Source organism: Lolium rigidum, chromosome 4 (assembly GCF_022539505.1).
Source record: "Lolium rigidum isolate FL_2022 chromosome 4, APGP_CSIRO_Lrig_0.1, whole genome shotgun sequence".
Classification (NCBI taxonomy): domain Eukaryota; kingdom Viridiplantae; phylum Streptophyta; class Magnoliopsida; order Poales; family Poaceae; genus Lolium; species Lolium rigidum.
This window is the reverse complement of record NC_061511.1, coordinates 1,496,611-1,516,776: the sequence shown is the minus strand read 5'-3', so window position 1 is coordinate 1,516,776 and position 20,166 is coordinate 1,496,611.

Below are 20,166 nucleotides of genomic sequence, written 5' to 3'. Positions count from 1 at the left end.
GGATCTCGTGATCCGCCACCCCAGCAACCAGCCGACCTCCTCCGGCGAAGAAGAAGGCCGCCTCCACCGTCGAACCCAAGGCTGCTGCCCCGGGCGACCTCGTACCGCGGGAGAAGCCCAAGATCATCGCCCCTCAACGGCGAGAGGCGGAGGGAATGGCGCTGTCCGCCACCACCAGCCACCACCGGCATGCCGCCGATGGGAGGCGGGGAGGCCGCAACACAGGCTCTGGCCACCATCCCCGTCCATCCATGCGGGAGGCGGGAGGGCCGCCGCCGCGCGTGATAAACTCCCTGGCCACCGTCCCTGCTGCGTCACGAGGGAAGGCCCCTTCGTTCTTCTGTAGCGCAGAGGGAGTCACAATCTTACAAGGAGGTAGTGGCGGCGTTCTGGTCGGAGATTGGCTTCCCAACCTCGACGTCTAGGTTCTGGGAACACACCTCGCCGCCGTCGGACGCAGGTGCGTCTTGTTTACTTTTTGTGTGCAGGGAAGGAGGGTTGTCGTCGGAGTGCGCTACGCCGGCAAGGAATGCGGCCGGTGTCGTTGCGGGGAAGGGCAAGCCGGATGTGTCCCGTGGCGTGGATGTTCACCGTCCGCCCTGGGCGGGTCCTTGGCGAGATCCTTGTCCGCCGTGGAGGAAATCCCCACCGGCGATGCTAGGACATTTTTTGGCTATGGCTTCGAGGTCGCCGGGGCGGAGGAAGGCGGTGGAGCCGCCGGTCGTTCGGCTGTTGCTACGTCAAGCGAAGCCTACATCGATGCAGGCGAGATCGACGCTTCATGGGGGTGGGCCCGAGAGAGAATTCTCGTGGGCTGCCTTGGGCCCGATCATGTGGTTCTTCTGGAGGAAACCCGATCAGCTGATCGTCTCTGTTTCGATCTCCACAAACGCGGCCTCACCCTCGACCGCTTCTTCGATACCCTCCACTACATCATCATCGCCGTCGTCTCCCTCGCCAACCCCCGCTTCTTCCTCGTCAGCATCTACCCCTCCTCACGCGGGGTCGGGTTCACCGCCTCTTCCTTCCGCAAGTTTTCTCCCGTCGCCAAGGACGTCATCGTCAATGTCGCCATCGGCATATTCTTCGTCAAGGTCGCTATCTTCGCAGCTTCTTCACCGCGGGTGGAGGCCGGTGCGGAGCCCCTCCTTCGCCGAGGTCGCAACGCGTCCCACGGCTGTGATGGCCGGGCAGCAGGTCCCCCACATGCAGCCTCCTCCGCCTGGCTTTGTTCCTAGTCTAGCCGGGGCTCAGGGAGTGGGGGGGGGGGCGATGGCGCCGGTCAGACCTCCTTTCGTGCAGTTTGATAGGGAAACTCCGTGTACGTCTGATAGGGAGGATCACCCCACCATCATTCCGAAGGAGTGATATGCCTTGGTTGTAAGTCCCCGCATTGACGGGTATGATTTCTCCAAGTGCCTTATGGATGGCGGAGCCAGCTTGAACATCATGTACCTGGAGACTCTGGAGAGAATGCAGCTTACCAAGGAATAGCTCAAACACAGTAACACTGAGTTCCACGGAGTGGTTCCGGGTAAAAAAAACAAACTCACTAGGCAGCATCAGACTTCCCGTGGCCTTCGGCGATGTTAATAATTTCCGCGAAGAGATGATCACATTTGAGGTCGTGCCCTTCAAAAGCTCCTACCATGTCATCTTCGGTAGGCCCACCTATCACAAGTTCCACGTAAGAGCATGTTACATCTACAACAAGCTCAAGATTCCGGGTCCCAATGGTATGATCACCATATCCGGAGACTATAAGAAAGCTCACGAGTGCGAGTTAGGCGAAGCCGCCTTCGCAGAATCCGTGATATCCGGAGAGGAGCTGAAATGCTACAGAGCCGCTGTGGATCCAAAAGAGATGCATACCACCAAAAAGCAGATCTCCAAACAGAAAACTTCGTTCAAGGCCGCGATAGACACCAAGAAGGTCGACCTCAAGATAGGAGACAACTCTAAGCAGGTGTCGGTCTGAGCCAGCATGGACCCCAAATAGGACAACGCGCTCGTCGAGTTCCTCCGCGCTAACATGGATATCTTCGCGTGACAACCTTCTGACATGTCCGGAGTACCAAGGAAACTCGCCGAGCACTACCTCAACATAAATCCGGGGGCTAAACCGGTGAAGCAAGCTATGCGATGCTTTGGAGATAAGATGCGCCGCGTCATAGGGATGGAATCAACAAAATTACTAGAGGCAGGTTTTGTAGTAGAAGTTATCCATACCGATTGGGTCGCAAACCCCGTCCTTGTACCCAAAAAGAATTCTGAAATACTAAGAATGTGCATCGATTACTCCGGCTTGAATAAGCATTGTCCGAAGGATCCGTTCCCCTTACCGCGCATTGACCAAGTCATTGATTCGACGGCAGGGGCGGAACTTCTGTGTTTTCTTGACGCATATTCCGGGTATCACCAGATCCGGATGAAGAAGTCCGACCAAAAGGCAACCTCGTTCATCACACCTTTTGGCACTTACTGCTATGTCACCATGCCTTTTGGTTTGAAAAATGCAGGTGCCACTTACCAACGTACGATGCAGCGGTGCTTGAAGGACCAGATTGGCCGGAACGTACATGCCTACATCGACGATATCGCGGTCATGACCCGGAAAGGATCCGTCTTGATCAGCGACCTCACAGAAACCTTTGAGAATCTCCGACGGTACAAGATGATGTTAAATCCGCTGAAGTGCGTCTTTGGCGTGCCAGCCGGAAAACTCCTTGGCTTCATTGTCTCTTACAGAGGCATTGAAGTGAACCCGGAAAAAATCAAGGCAATCCTGTGCATCAAGAGGCCAACTTGTCTCAAAGATGTGCAACGACTAACTGGTTGTGTTGCAGCAATTAGTAGGTTCGTTAGCCGTCTTGGCGAGAAGGCACTACCATTATACAAGCTGCTGAAGAAAACAGACAAATTTGTCTGGGACGACGCAGCGGATACAACACTTCAGGGGTTGAAGGAAATACTCGCCTCCCCACCTATTCTAGCAGCTCCGGAAGTGTCAGAGCCTATGCTCCTCTACCCGACAGCTTCCAACAATGTCATCAGTCTCGTTATCGCGGTGGAGCGAAAGGAAGAAGGTCTCGAGTATGGAGTCCAGAGGCCAGTTTATTATATTAGCGAGGTACTGAAGGAATCCAAACAAAGATACCCTCACTTTCAGAAGCTAGCCTACGGCGTGTTCCTAGGTAGCCGGAAGTTGAGACACTACTTTCAAGAGCACCCCATGACAGTTGTGAGCAAAGCTCCATTGTCAACGATTCCTAACAACACCGACGCAACAAGACGCATAGCAAAGTGGGGCATAGAATTATCCGCCTTCGACATCACTTACAAAGCCAGGACCGCGATCAAGTCCCAGATTTTGGCGGATTTCATCGCTGACAGAAGCTCCGGATGCCGAACTGGAGCCGGAACCTGAAACTTGGGTCATGCACTTCGACGGATCCAAGCAGCATCAAGGCTCAGGAGCCGGAGTCACCCTGAAGTCCCCTACCGGAGAAGAACTGCAGTATGTTCTGCAGATTCACTTCGAAGCTACAAACAACATGGCGGAATACGAGGCTCTACTACACGGTCTGCGCATCGCTAAGGAAATTGGGATCAAGCACATCATATGTTGTGGAGATTCTGACCTGGTGGCACAACAAGTAGCCGGAACCTGGAACGCCAGAAACTCCGTTATGGCGGCCTACAGAGACGAAGTTGATGGGACCGCCAAGTGCTTCCTCGGATACGAAGTCAAGTACGTCAGGAGAGACGATAACACAGTGGCAGATATGCTATCCAAGCTCGGATCCGACAGAAAACCATTCCTCCCGGAATTTTCCTTGAGCACTTACGGATACCCTCGGTGAAGGGCGCTAACTCGGAAAACCCAGATGTGGCAGTATCTCGGGCTAAGGAGGTGATGGTAATCATTCCGGCTTGGACTAAGCCTTTCCTGGATTACCTCATGGACCGCAATAAGTTGCCAGAGGATGAGGTCCTCGCGCGACAGGTTGTCAGACGAGCAAGATCCTACACAATAGTTGATGGACAGCTCTACAAACGAAGTGCAAACGAGGTATTTATGAAATGCGTCTCAAATCAAGATGGCATTGAAATCCTCAGAGAGATTCATGCTGGCGATTGCGGGCATCACGCCGCTCCCAGCCCCCAGGGCCCTCGTTGCAAAGGCTTTTCGGCAAGGATTACTGGCTCACAGCTAAAGAAGATGCTGAGAAATTAGTGAAAACCTGCCGAGGCTATCAGTATTATGCTACTCAACCAAATGCTCCAGCTCAGGAGCTCAAGACCATCCCTATCACATGGCCGTTCGCGGTCTGGGGGCTTGATATGGTTGGGAAGCTGAAAAAATCATCTCCTGGCAGTTTTGAGTACCTTTTGGTCGCTATCAATAATTTCAGTAAGTGGATCGAGACAAAGCCAGTGAGAAAAGCCGATGGTGCTACGGCACTAAAATTCATCTGCAATCTCGTAGTGAGATACGACATCCCACACAGCATAATCATAGATAATGGCACGGACTTTGCTCAGGGAGAATTGAAGGATTATTGCAATGACGTAGGAATCCGGCTTGACCTAGCATCTGTGGCACATCCACAATCCAATGGGCAGGTCGAGCGAGCCAATGGCCTCATACTAACCGAAGTCAAACCTCGCCTTGAAGAACCGCTGCGCCGCGCAGCTGGAGCTTGGGCTGAAGAGTTAGACTCTGTTCTGTGGAGTTTACGAACTACCCCTAATAGATCAACAGGGCTTACCCCCTTTTTCCTAGTATACGGATCTGAAGCAGTGCTTCCCACCGACATCGTCCACGACTCCCCGCGAGTTTCCGCCTACAATAAAGATACAGTTGACGAGGCTAGACAACTATCTGTGGACCTGATCGAAGAAGCTCGGAATTTAGCTGACCAACGCTCCACCATTTACCAGCAGAAATTCCAACGCTACCACAGCCGTCGAGTTCGGAACCGCTCGTTTAGGGTAGGTGACCTGGTCCTCCGCCTTCGACAGGTGAAAGATCGTAAGTTGCAATCTCCATGGGAAGGACCTTTTGTCATCAGCAAAGTGCTACACAACGGATCTTACTACCTCGTTGATTTCCACGAGAAAAAGGATAGACCTGATAATTGGTACCGGAAACGAAAGCGAGAGGATCTCGATGATATCTATTATGAGACAGAGCGTCCCTGGAATATAGCAAAGCTACGTCCTTTCCACACTTAGCAATTTTCGCATTACATACTTTGTAATAGTTATACATGATCAATGAAATAAAGCATATGGTTCACTCCTTGAGTCTTTTACCTCCTTTAGTTGTTCATTTTTGGATCGTGTATGTTTTCCGACTAAAACCACAGAGCTAGATATTTCCGCCTAGGCGTATATGAAAGTTGTGATTTTCAAAATCGTCCTTTAGAACGTAAGCTTAAGTTTTCTGGTGGACAATTTTTTCGTTGCGAACTCATGGATTCCTGGTAGCGACTTCCGGCACCTTGGCTGGGGGCTTGTTTCCGCCATTATTGACGGATCACCATTGGGCTTCATCGCTGCAGGCGCGCGTTTCCGGCTAAAGGTCTTCCAGCTCGTGGAAGGTCAAGTGAGCAAGCCGGAAAACTTAGAAACCAGCACTTGCTTTTTCAAACAAACGAAACATGCATAAAATATAAAGGATTGCAGGATAAGTTTTCCGCGCACATGCAGTTGTTTCGTCCCTAGCAACTTAAAAATACTTAATTTTATTACAAACCCTCGATGGGGCCAAAATGATGCATTGTTTTCTTTCCGCAGGAATAAGTTTTTTCACTTGCTTGTTTCCGGCTCATCTTGAGGCGGAGAGGATGCGTCATCATCATCACTTTCTTCATCATCTTCCATCAGAGACGCCGCGCTAGCCTTGGACTTGCCCTTCCTGGCTTCCTTAGAGCTGGTCCAGGTGTATCTGCTCCCGTCCCGGATCCGGCAGGTCGAGCTTCCGCCTCGCGTTCCTTGTCAAGCTCTGCTTCTAGAGGCTAGTTGGCGGGAAGCACTACCTTATCATAGAATTCTTCGTGGCGGATACGCCGGGCGATCCGAGTGTCATAGCCGCTAACTGCATTCAGAAGGGCATTGACATCCGAAGAGGGAGGAACACCGGAGGTGACTCCGTCTATACCGAGCTTCGTGTTCTGAGCCAAGCACATGGCCAAAGACATTGCAGCAGCGCCTCGAGCGGATGAATCTTGAAGATCCACAACTAGCTCCGGACGCATGTCCATTCTTTGAATAAGCTCGCGGACGTCGCAAGTGCGGCTGTCCTTGATTGCCAGATTATGACAAATCTTCCGGGAGGTTGAGATGAGGTCTTTGCAGTCATCTCCGGCAAGCTGAAGGAGGTCATCACGAGGAAACTGGTTCCGACGCTCTTCATCATATTCGAGAGGCTCCGCATGAGATGATCAGAGACAAGCATAAGATTTAGTTCAACGGATAAATTCTATTTGGTGAAGTTCCGGATACGTACCCATGACATCCGCGTTGAGTAAGTCCCAGTGCTTCTCCGCAGTGTCCATGTACTTCCGGAGCCCGTTATTTTCCTTTTGCAGCTTTTGAAGAGTGTCGCTGTCAATCTTTCGTTTCATGGCAAATTCGCCTTCCTTCTTGACGAGCTCGGACTTCTTTTCCGCCAGCTGCTTCTCCGCCCGTTCTCGTTTTTGTTCCGCCTCCACGAGCTTCGTCTCTAGATCCTTGTAAGAGGAGCGCAGGTTCTCGAGCTCCGATGAGGCTGTGGCGAGGGAAGAAGATGCACCTTTTCAAGATAAGTTCAAAATTAGAACAATTTTCGGAATTTGGACTAACAGCAAGCTTGGCCGGAAACAAACCTTGGGCTTCCGCCAGTTGTTGTTCCAGCTCCGCATTCTTTTCTTTGGCAGCTCGGATTTTTTCCGCCTTGTTCAGGGTCACGCGGCACTGCAAGGCAATGTTCTTGTGCAGTTCATAGTGCAGCGCTTGTTGTTCCTATAACAGAAACAGCAGGAATAAATTCCGGTTACACTATAAAAAGTGGATCCTTTCGAAGCATTATTGCCAGAAATTTTTCCGCCATAACGCTTGGGGGCTACAACATTACTTTAAATAAAAAAATCTTCTTCAGTTCAAGTTCTTTCTAAATATCCAGGTGCTAACTATTAGTTTCCGCCAAGATACTTGGGGGCTACTGGGAAGTACCTTGCATTTGCAGAGGAGCTGGTCGCAGAACTGGCCGATCTCCTTCTTGAAGTTCTGAATCTCCGACGATTCAGCATCAGCTTTCCCCCAGGCGTTGTTTAGCATGGCGTTGAGTAGATCTTGTTCCAGATCCCACTTCTCCGCATCAATCAGTTTGTTTAAGAACTTGATATCATACGCCTTGGGGGTGGAGGTAAGATCTTTCGGGTCGCCGAAGTTCTTCGGAAATCCAACGACATCACTAGCCACCAGCTTCAGCCTTTCCGGAAGAATTAACTTCCGCTTCCTCCTGGCCCTGTGATATGTCTCAAACGTATCAATAATTTCTTACGTTCCATGCTACTTTTTATGATGATACTCACATGTTTTATACACACTTTATGTCATTATTATGCATTTTCCGGCACTAACCTATTGACGAGATGCCGAAGAGCCAGTTGCTGTTTTCTCGCTGTTTTGGTTTCGTAAATCCTACATAGGAAATATTCTCGGAATTGGACGAAATCAACGCCCAGGGTCTTATTTTTCCACGGAGCTTCCAGAAGACCGAAGGGGATACGAAGTGGGGCGACGAGGCGCCGCCACCACAGGGCCGCGCGGCCAGTGGGGGGCCCGCGCCGCCCTATGGTGTGGGCCCCTCGTCAGCCCTCCAACGCTGCCCTTCCGCAGACTTATAGCCTTCGTCGCGAAAACCCATGTACCGAGAGCCACGATACGGAAAACCTTCCAGAGATGCCGCCGCGGCCAATCCCATCGCGGGGGATTCAGGAGATCTCCTCCGGCACCCTGCCGGAGAGGGGAATCATCTCCCGGAGGACTCTTCATCACCATGATCGCCTTCGGATTGATGTGTGAGTAGTTCACCCCTGGACTATGGGTCCATAGCAGTAGCTAGATGGTTGTCTTCTCCTCATTGTGCTATCATGTTAGATCTTGTGAGCTGCCTATCATGATCAAGATCATCTATTTGTAATGCTACATGTTGTGTTTGTTGGGATCCGATGAATATGGAATACTATGTCAAGTTGATTATCAATCTATCATATATGTGTTGTTTATGTTCTTGCATGCTCTCCGTTGCTAGTAGAGGCTCGGCCAAGTTGATACTTGTATCTCCAAGAGGGAGTATTTATGCTCGATAGTGGGTTCATGCCTCCATTGAATCTGGGACAATGAGATGAAAGTTCTAAGGTTGTGGATGTGCTGTTGCCACTAGGGATAAAACATCAATGCTTTGTCTAAGGATATTTGTGTTGATTACATTACGCACCATACTTAATGAAATTGTCTGTTGTTTGCAACTTAATACTGGAAGGGGTGCGGATGCTAACCTGAAGGTGGACTTTTTAGGCATAGATGCATGCTGGATAGCGGTCTATGTACTTTGTCGTAATGCCCTGATTAAATCTCATAGTAGTCATCGTGATATGTATGTGCATTATTATGCCCTCTCTATTTGTCAATTGCCCAACTGTAATTTGTTCACCCAACATGCTATTTCTTATCGGAGAGACACCACTAGTGAACTGTGGACGACGGTCCATTCTTTTACATCTGAAATACAATCTACTGCAATACTTGTTATTTACTGTTCTTCGCAAACAAACATCATCTTCCATACTATACATTTAATCCTTTGTTTACAGTAAGCCGGTGAGATTGACAACCTCACTGTTACGTTGGGGCAAAGTACTTTGATTGTGTTGTGCAGGTTCCACATTGGCGCCGGAATCCCTGGTGTGGCGCCGCACTACACTCCATCACCAACGACCTTCACGTGATCCTTGACTCCTACTGGTTCGATAAACCTTGGTTTCTTATCGAGGGAAACTTGCTGCTTTACGCATCACACCTTCCACTTGGGGTTCCCAACGGGCGTGTGCTTTACGCGTATCAAGCTAAATTTCTGGCGCCGTTGCCGGGGAGATCAAGACACGCTGCAAGGGGAGTCTCTCACATCCAATCTCTTTACTTTGTTTTTGTCTTGTGTTACTTTACTTTATTTACTGCTTTGTTTGTTCTTTATATCAAAAACACAAAAAAATTAGTTACTAGCTTTACTTTATTTAGTGTCTTGATCTCCATATTAAAAACACAAAAAAATTAGTTACTTGCATTTACTTTATTTACCTTTTGTTTATTTCATCATGTTTCCTCCTAAATACACTCTGAAAGACATACCGGTAGGACGAGGGTCTATCATTGGAAGAGATAATATAGAAGATTTTTTCACTCATGTTAGTACGGTTGAAGATTTTGAAGATAGACACTTGGTAGAACTTGCTCCTACTTATGAAATTGCTGCTGCTTCTTTAGTACACATGTTGGAAGCTAGATTTGTTAATCTCAACCCTGTAATGCAACATATGTTTCTTACACTCTGTGATATGGAGGAAGGAGAAAAGAGAAATTTTGTTTTAGATGTCCTTCTTAGAGAATTTGGTGATATAGCTAAAGAAGCTAGAAAAGTTTTTATTAAGCATAAGAGGCTTGGTCTTTTCACCGATTTTGCAAGAACACTTGAAAAGATGGACATGGATAGAATAAAGTACACTAATAATGTTAATGATGGTGGGGAGATTAAAGTACCGATACCTAGTAAGCTCCTAGGAATGCATGAAGCTCTAGAAAATAACTATGGTTGGCTTGTTCCCGAAAATTTGTTTGATGAGAATAGCAAGCCTAAGAGTAATGAAAAAGGGGCCTCTGAAACTTACATAGATAAGATACAATGCATAGTTGAGAAAACTCCAAACCCCTCTGTTAATGCTTCATCTCTTGATAATACTTGATTCACACTTTCTACGCCTAGCTGAAAGGCGTTAAAGAAAAGCGCTTATGGGAGATAACCCATTATTTTACTTCTGCACTTTTGTTTTATATTTGAGTCTTGGAAGTTGTTACTACTGTAGCAACCTCTCCTTATCTTTTTTTTATTGCATTGTTGTGCCAAGTAAAGTCTTTGATAGTAGGGTTGATACTAGATTTGGATTACTGCGCAGAAACAGATTTCTTACTGTCACGAAATTGAGCAGCCCCGTCTGTAGGTAACCCAGAAAAATCTGCCAATTTACGTGCGTGATCCTCAGATATGTACGCAACTTTCATTCAATTTGAGATTTTTCATCTGAGCAAGTTAAGTGCCCCAGAAAAATTCGTCTTTACGGACTGTTCTGTTTTTGACAGATTCTGCCTTTTATTTCGCATTGCCTGTTTTGCTATGTTTGATGGATTTCTTTGTTCCATTAACTTTCAGTAGCTTTGTGCAATGTCCAGAAGTGTTAAGAATGATTATGTCACCTCTGAATATGTGAATTTTTGATTATCCACTAACCCTCTAATGAGTTTGTTTTGAGTTTGGTGTGGAGGAAGTTTTCAAGGGTCAAGAGAGGAGGATGATACAATATGATTAAGAAGAGTGAAAAGTCTAAGCTTGGGGATGCCCCGTGGTTCATCCCTGCATATTTTAAGAAGACTCAAGCATCTAAGCTTGGGGATGCCCAAGGCATCCCTTCTTCATCGACAACTTATCGGGTCACCTCTAGTGAAACTATATTTTTATTCCATCACATCTTATGTGCTTTACTTGGAGCGTCTGTATGTTTTTGTTTTTGTTTTTGTTTGAATAAAATCGGATCCTAGCATTCTTTGTTTGGGAGAGAGACACGCTCCGCTGTTTCATATGAACACTGGTGTTCTTAGCTTTACTTTTAATGTTCATGGCGAAGGTTGAAACTGCTTCGTTCATCACTATTATGGTTGGAAACAGAAAATGCTTCATGTGGTAATTGGTATAATGTCTTGAATAATTTGATACTTGGCAATTTTTGTGCTCATATATATCATGTTTAAGCTCTTGCATCATGTAATTTGCACCTATTAATGAAGAACTACCATAGAGCTTGTTGAAATTTGGTTTGCATGATTGGTCTCTCTAAAGTCTAGATATTTTCTGGTGAAGTGTTTGAACAACAAGGAGACAAGTGTAGAGTCTTATAATGCTTGCAATATGTTCTTATGTAAGTTTTGTTGTACCGGTTCATACTTGTGTTTGCTTCAAACAACCTTGCTAGCCAAAGCCTTGTACTGAGAGGGAATACTTCTCGTGCATCCAAATCCTTGAGCCAAAAACTATGCCATTTGTGTCCACCATACCTACCAACTACATGGTATTTCTCTGCCATTCCAAAGTAAATTACTTGAGTGCTACCTTTAAAATTCTATTCTTTGTCTTTGCAATATATAGCTCATGGGAAAATAGCCTTAAAAACTATTGTGGTAAAGAATATGTAGCTTATGTGTCTTATTTCTTATAAGTTGCTTGTTGAGCGGTAACCATGTTTCTGGGGACGCCACCAAGTATTACACCTTTGTTGAATATCATATGAGTTGCTATGCATGTTCGTCTTGTCTGAAGTAAGGGTGATTTATCATGATCAAATGGTTTGAGTATGCATATTGTTAGAGAAGAACATTGGGCCGCTAACTAAAACCATGAATCATGGTGGAAGTTTCAGTTTGGACATCAATCCTCAATCTCTTATGAGAATATTATCCGTTGTTGAATGCTTATGCATTAAAGAGGAGTCCATTATCTGTTGTCTATGTTGTCCCGGTACGGATGTCCTAAGTTGAGATCTATCAAAAACGAGAAATCAAATGCGATCTATCTCCTTGGACCTTTGTACAGGCGACATAGAGGTACCCCTTTGTGACACTTGGTTGAGACATATGTTATGCAATGATAATCCATGTAAATCCAAGCTAATTAGGACAAGGTGCGAGCACTATTGGTAATCTATGCATGAGGCTCGCAACTTATAAGATGTCTTATACATAACACATATGATTTATTACTACCGTTGACAAAATTGTTTCTATGTTTTCAAAATGAAAAGCTCTAGCACAAAAATAGTAATCCATGCTTCCCTCTGCGAAGGGCCTATCTTTTACTTTATGTTGAGTCAGTCTACCTATTCTTTCTATCTTAGAAGCAAACACTTGTGTGAACTGTGTGCATTGATTCTTACATGTTCACCTATTGCACTTGTTATATTACTTTGTGTTGACAATTATCCATGAGATAAACATGTTGAAGTTGAAAGCAACTGCTGAAACTTATATCTTCCTTTGTGTTGCTTCAAAGCTTTCTACTAAGAATTTATTGCTTTATGAGTTAACTCGTATGCAAGTCTTATTGATGCTTGTATTGAAAGTACTATTCATGAAAAGTCTTTGCTATATGATTCAGTTGTTTAATCATTGTCTTTACCATTTCTTCGAATCACTGCATTCATCTCATATGCTTTACAGTAGTATTGATCAAGATTATGATAGCATGTCACTTCAGAAATTATCCTTGTTATCGTTTACCTACTCGAGGGCGAGTAGGAACTAAGCTTGGGGATGCTTGATACGTCTCAAACGTATCTATAATTTTATGTTCCATGCTACTTTTATGATGATACTCACATGTTTTATACACACTTTATGTCATTATTATGCATTTTCCGGCACTAACCTATTGACGAGATGCCGAAGAGCCAGTTGCTGTTTTCTGCTGTTTTTGGTTTCAGAAATCCTACAAAGGAAATTTTCTCGGAATTGGACGAAATCAACGCCCAGGGTCTTATTTTTCCACGGAGCTTCTAGAAGACCGAAGGGGATACGAAGTGGGGCGACGAGGCGCCGCCACCACAGGGCCGCGCGGCCAGAGGGGGGCCCGCCCCGCCCTATGGTGTGGGCCCCTCGTCAGCCCTCCAACGCTGCCCTTCCGCCTACTTATAGCCTTCGTCGCAAAAACCCCTGTACCGAGAGCCACGATACGGAAAACCTTCCAGAGACGCCGCCGCCAATCCCATCTCGGGGGATTCAGGAGATCGCCTCCGGCACCCTGCCGGAGAGGGGAATCATCTCCCAAAGGACTCTTCATCACCATGATCGCCTCCGGATTGATGTGTGAGTAGTTCACCCCTGGACTATGGGTCCATAGCAGTAGCTAGATGGTTGTCTTCTCCTCATTGTGCTATCATGTTAGATCTTGTGAGCTGCCTATCATTATCAAGATCATCTATTTGTAATGCTACATGTTGTGTTTGTTGGGATCCGATGAATATGGAATACTATGTCAAGTTGATTATCAATCTATCATATATGTGTTGTTTATGTTCTTGCATGCTCTCCGTTGCTAGTAGAGGCTCTGGCCAAGTTGATACTTGTAACAAGGGAGTATTTATGCTCGATAGTGGGTTCATGCCTCCATTGAATCTGGGACAGTGACAGAAAGTTCTAAGGTTGTGGATGTGCTGTTGCCACGTACTAGGGATAAAACATCAATGCTTTGTCTAAGGATATTTGTGTTGATTACATTACGCACCATACTTAATGCAATTGTCTGTTGTTTGCAACTTAATACCGGAAGGGGTGCGGATGCTAACCTCGAAGGTGGACTTTTTAGGCATAGATGCATGCTGGATAGCGGTCTATGTACTTTGTCGTAATGCCCTGATTAAATCTCATAGTAGTCATCGTGATATGTATGTGCATTGTTATGCCCTCTCTATTTGTCAATTGCCCAACTGTAATTTGTTCACCCAACATGCTATTTCTTATCGGAGAGACACCACTAGTGAACTGTGGACCCCGGTCCATTCTTTTACATCTGAAATACAATCTCATCGCAATACTTGTTCTTTACTCGTTCTTCGCAAACAAACATCATCTTCCATACTATACATTTAATCCTTTGTTTACAGCAAGCCGGTGAGATTGACAACCTCACTCGTTACGTTGGGGCAAAGTACTTTGATTGTGTTGTGCAGGTTCCACGTTGGCACCGGAATCCCTGGTGTTGCGCCGCACTACACTCCGTCACCAACGACCTTCACGTGATCCTTGACTCCTACTGGTTCGATAAACCTTGGTTTCTTACTGAGGGAAACTTGCTGCTGTACGCATCACACCTTCCACTTGGGGTTCCCAACGGGCGTGTGCTTTACGCGTATCACCCTGTACCTAAGCTTCTTCGGGAGCGGGTCGCTTGGTTCCAGAGCTTTATCCGCCTGCCCTCTCGCTACTCACTGGAATTATTTCCACTTGAGCCTCGGTAGCGGGAGGGGAGAAGGATGAGCTCTGGGCGGAGACGGTTGGGGAGCAGCATGTGAAGTATTGGCGGAGCTGGAGTAAGAGGACCAATAGCCTGAGATTTATTTATATATTTCGTGATAGGCTTTTGGATGTTGGTCCGTGTGGTGGTGGTAGTTGGGTTCCTACAAACAAGTGAAGGAAATGTGTAAGTAACAAATTGCACAAGTTAAAAAAGAAGTACGGACCCGGAAACTTACGTGGCGCCGGGGATGAGCGGGCGCAATCCTTTTCGTGCTGTTGCCAGCAGTTTAAGACGTTCACATTCCGCTTTCCTTGAATCGAGCGGAGGTGGCTTGACCTTGGCTTTTTTGGCGGAGGCCTCGCCGCTGGCTCCGGCTTCGGAGCCGGTAACCTGGGCGCAGGGACGCTTGGTGGGTCGATGAGCAGCCTTCTTGGCGTGGCTGCTCCTCCTCCTCATCGTCGTCCTCCGGATCCTCCTGCGCCGCGTCGCCGCTGATAGGGACTCTAAGTACGCTCCGGAAATCCTCCTCTGCCAAAGTATTAAGCTGGAGAGGTAAAAATTGAGAAGTTAACAAACGCTTCAAATATGAGAAGTTAAAATGCTAAGGTACGAATACGTACCGGAGGGCACTGGTTGTTGATGTTGATGTCTCTTCCTATCTCCGGGACTAGCTGGCCCCGGCCAATCTTCACGAGCGTCTTGATCCTCCTTTTGAGAGAATCCACCGGCAAGTTGTCGCGGGTGACTCGGAGTTGATCCTCCACCCCGGTGTACTCGTAGATCAGGCGTGAGCTATACCTGAGCGGCTGGATCCGGCGAGAGAACCAGCTGAGTGTAAGATCAGTTCCGGTTAGCCCATCATGGACTAACCAGGAAATCCTCCGCGCGTCCTTCTCCAAGATTGGGAAGTGAGCAAGCGTGGGGACGAAGCTCCAGCTGTCCAATTCTTCCGGAGGCGCATTCACAAACTTGGGGAGCCCATCGTGGACACCCGGAACAGGAACGTTCTTCACGTAGAACCATCCGGCGTTCCAATACCTTACGGATTCATGGGAGGAGTGAGGCGGATACATCCTTCCTGGGCGGAGCATGAAGGTCATGCTTCTGCAGTTCACCATCGCCTTGTCCTTCGTCTCCTTCTTCACTCCGAAAAAGAACTGCCATAGGCGGACGTCGGGGCGGATTCCGAGATGCCCTTCGCAGAGCGTCACGAAGTTGGAGAGCAGGAGGTAGGAGTTGGGACATATGTTGTGTGGCTGAAGGCCATATGTCGAGAGGATGGAGAGGAAAAATTCCGAATAGGGGAGAGAGAGACCGCGCTCTACCTTGGCCTTCGTAAGGATGCGTTCGTCCAATTCCGGCTTGGGAGTGACGGAGTCCTTCATGAAACTCCAATGTGGAGAAATCATGCCCTCATTCTGAAGGTCTCTGAGCTCCAAGCCCTTAACCTCGCATGGCCACAACTGTCCTTTTTTGCCCTCCCGGATCCGGGCCTTGGAAGCCTTCTTCATTTCCTCTTCTTGCACTTTGGCAGCCATCCTTGCTTGGCCTTCGAGTTATTCTTGGATCTCTTGGACTGTTGGGATCCGGCCTAGTGCGTTGCTGGAAGATGCGGAGAACGGTTGAGCTAGCCTGGTGTCGGAAATATGTGGTGGTAGGAATGCTAATGGTTCCGGACAACTTGGTTCTAACGAGCTGGGTTCTGGGCTATTCGGAGAACTATCAGTACATTTGGGTGATCTAGGTGACATGCTTTCGGCTGCACCCATATGACGAACTAGTCTGAGTAACCGAAACTAATCTAGTCTAAACTAATTTTTCTTCTTCTACGGGTCCAGCGGACGTACCATTAATGGCGCGGCGGTTCTTCGGCGCGCCGGCGAAGATGAGGTCGCCGGACTTGGTGCAACGAGCTCCGCTTGATCACGGATCTCCGGCGGGTTGAATTTCCCGATCAACCGCGGTGATCTCGGGTCGAGGGCGGCCTTGGATTGGCGGCGGGAGAAGCTCTCCGTGGGCGAGCTCACCGGAGATGAGATCCGGTGGGCAGCGCGGCTGGAGGAAGAAGATGAAGTGGCTGAGCGGTGAAAGGAATGAAAAATTTACCGGAAGCGGCGGGTATTTATAGACCGCGCGCGGAGATTCGTGAGTCGGATCCAACGACGGAAACGGAACGGTCACACCGTTGGATGGTCACCACGTGTCTTAGGTCAAAATGGTGAAATCGAGGATGCGGTAAGTTGAACCAAGCAACTCCGAAATTTTCGGCTGAAGATTCTCATCTCCGAAAGTTTAGCGCGGGAAAAAAGGAAGTTCAGTACAACGTGCGTGAAAAATCTGCTGAAGATACCGTTATAGAAGAACAATGATTTCCGGTTGAATGAAGTCGGAAACAAGAAAAGTTTTGGAAGCTCTTCAAGATTCTCTTCGGATCCGAGTTGAATGAAGTCGGAAGAATGATGAATCTCGGAGAACTTCGGGGGCTACTGTTGTGGGTATACTTTATGGGTATATCAACAGCATGGCCTAGATCCGGCAAGCCCGGGTGGCCCACAGGTGGTGATGTGGCATGTGGCCCATCGGGCGGCCCAGTTGCTGTAGATCATGATGGATGAAGTCCAGCCCAGGAGCAAGGAGCCGGATCTCAACCGACCTACGAAGGAGGCCGGATCCGTGAAGGCCCATGAAGTATCCGGATCCAGTACGTCCTTGGAGGAAGACGGATCCTTGACGTACACGGCAAGATATTGTACCGTAGTTAGGCAACTTGTATTCTGGCTAGGACTCTCCATGTAAACCCTAGATCCGTGTGCCTTTATAAGCCGGATCCTGGGAGCCTTAGAGGCACAACCACAACTCATTGTAACAACGCGAAAGTGCCCAGATAATTTCAGACAAGCAGCAGTAGGCCCTGTCTTCGAGCAGGTGTTCTGAAGCTGGGTAAATCACGTACCACCGTCCCGAGGACTCTCCGCCCTATGGACCCTACTTCTTCTCCCCCTCGTGAGGTTCCCTCCTCCGATGTACCGTCGAATAGACAATGACAGGAGGTGATCGCTAAGCAGGTGGCTCGATGGTGCTCGGCTAGTCCCAATTGGAAGCGGAAGCTGTGCCTTATGATGGTACAAAGTTCTTGGTTTCGGTTCCTTCTGTTCAGGACTTGGACGGACTGGATGGGATTTAGTGTGGGGCCCCGGACTAGCTGTACGAAACACCCGTTACGCATACTCATTCATGATCCCATGATCGGTGTGTCGTGAAGGCATAACCGAACTGGTATCAAATACATCATCCATTACAGTACCGAATATAAAGGTTACAACAAGTCACATAACCAATACTTACATAAGAACCGTAATGGCAGAAGATCAACAATCACGCAGCGGAAATACTTCAAACTAAAGTGTTCGCATGGCCCGAGTCATGCCATAACCCTGCATGCAACTGATTGAGAAGATGCCGTCAACTCCTTCATCTATCGAACTCCACCAAGTCTGGTCAAGTAAATAGCCAGGGACAAAGCCATGAGTACATTATGAATTGTACCCGCAATCCACCTTAGAAAGAAGTAAAGGATATGCATATTTGGCAGTAGCAAGGAGTAGGCACTATTCTTGCCTTCCAAAAGATCAAGGTGGACTTGGAGTTCATGATCTTGAAGTTAAAAATAAGGCCTTGCTAGGGAAATGGCTGACCAGGTTGTTAACTGAGGATGGTATATGGTAGCAACTATTACGGAAAAAGTATGTGGGTTCAAAGCAATATGTTAGGTTAGTTGGAAACAGGGGATTCACACTTTTGGGCTGGCATTATGGCAACTAAGAAGCACTTTTCCCCAGATGGTTCTTTCTCCATCAGGAATGGGGCGGAGATTAGGTTCTGGGAGGATAGATAGTTGGGAACAACCACTCTTCACAAACAATATCCAGCCTTGTACAATATTGTTTGTTATAAGGGAGATACCTTGCAGAAGGTCATGGAAACTACACCACCCTCTATGACGTTCAAGCGTGATCATATTGGTCCCCGTCTAACTAGTTGGAATGAATTGCTACAAAGGTTAGCTTCAATACAACTAGTTCAGGGACTGATGAATTTCGATGGAGCCTCACCCAGAACAGTGTTTTCTCGGTTAACTCCATGTACAAGGCTATTACTATTCACAGTCAACCGATTGTCAATAATAAATCCATATGAAAAATGAAGATACCCCTGAAAACAAGAGTCTTTGCATGGTATCTTCGTCGGGGTATGATTCTAACTAAAGACAACTTTGTCAAACGCAACAGGCTGTAAGAAATGTGTTTTTTTGTCATGAAGATGAGACAATAAAACACCTTTTTTTCAACTGTCGGGTTGCTAGATCTATATGGTCAATCATTCAGATGGGTTCTACCTTATACCCACCTCGTAGCATCGCAAATATTTTTGATAATTGGCTAAATGGGGTGGATCCTAGGTATAAAACGCTTCTCAGAGTGGGCGCGACTGCTGTGGTATGATCACTTTGGCAATGTAGAAATGATAAGGTTTTTAATGATAAAAATTCTTCTTGCAGGTCATCTACCGATGTACGGCTTTGCTCCGTTCATGATTGCCACTTCAATGACTGGAGGACCGAGACCTCTTTACGGAGGTGTCTATGCTGTTGGAGAATACGGTAAATGAGTTTATTTTCTAACACTGGTGGCTGCATAATAGGCGGATTGAAGCCAATGAAGTTTACATAGAATTGAATTGGACTGGAAATTCCAAATCCAAGATGGAAAGAAAATAACTTCCAATTCAATTATCTTGTTTGGGTGTGCTTGGAATTTGTTGCTGGAATCAAAGGGTGATATCTAATTCCAATTTCTGTTTGGATGTACAAACCATGGAATTAAATGATTTGTTGAGTTTAGATGATATAAACTCATGGCAGTTCTTGAGTTGGTGTGCACCGATCAGAGCTACTGCTACCACTTCCTCAGTTCAGAAACATATATACCTGTGCATTTAGTTCAAGCTCGCTGTAGTACACCTAAAATAACAAGGAAATGCCGTTTTCAAATACAACGATAATGATTAATATGAGCAACCAAGCTGATGATGTTGATCTTCTCTCCCATGTGGTATATGACGGAAACAAGTTCAGATAGCGAACATACCACAGCTTGTTGTAGCCAGAAGAACCAGTTCTTTTGGGACAATCACTAGAACACCCTGGCAAGAGCGTAGAGCACGGTCACCGTGATGTGCCCACAAGGTGTACGGCACGTACGGCGCGGTCACCGCTGTGTCGCCGTGGTCAAGGTCTGGGACGTGGTCGCACCATACTCGGCGGTCAGAAAAGTTCAGAAAATTGGCTCCATTCAGAGCATCCGACGGGGAAGATGAAGCCAAGCCAAGGTTTTCTTGGGGAGCGCCAGGGGAAGGCTCAATTGAGAACGCCCAGACCGTCGCCCCCTCCGTTCACCCTCCGTCCGCCGCCGTTCACCCTACTATCGCCGTCTAGTCGTGCCCTTGATTTAGGGTTAGTACCGGGCGGGGACGGGCGTGTCCAGGGGAATAGGGGCGGGGAAAATACTGTAGGATAACGTTGCATAGAAAACAAAAATTTTCCTACCGCGAACAAGCAATCCAAGCCAAGATGCAATCTAGAAGACGGTAGCAACGAGGGGGTATCGAGTCTCACCCTTGAAGAGATTCCAAAGCCTACAAGATGAGGCTCTTGTTGCTGCGGTAGACGTTCACTTGCCGCTTGCAAAAGCGCGTAGAAGATCTTGATCACGATCGGTTCCGGCGCCACGAACGGGCGAGCACCTCCGTACTCGGTCACACGTTCGGTTGTTGATGAAGAT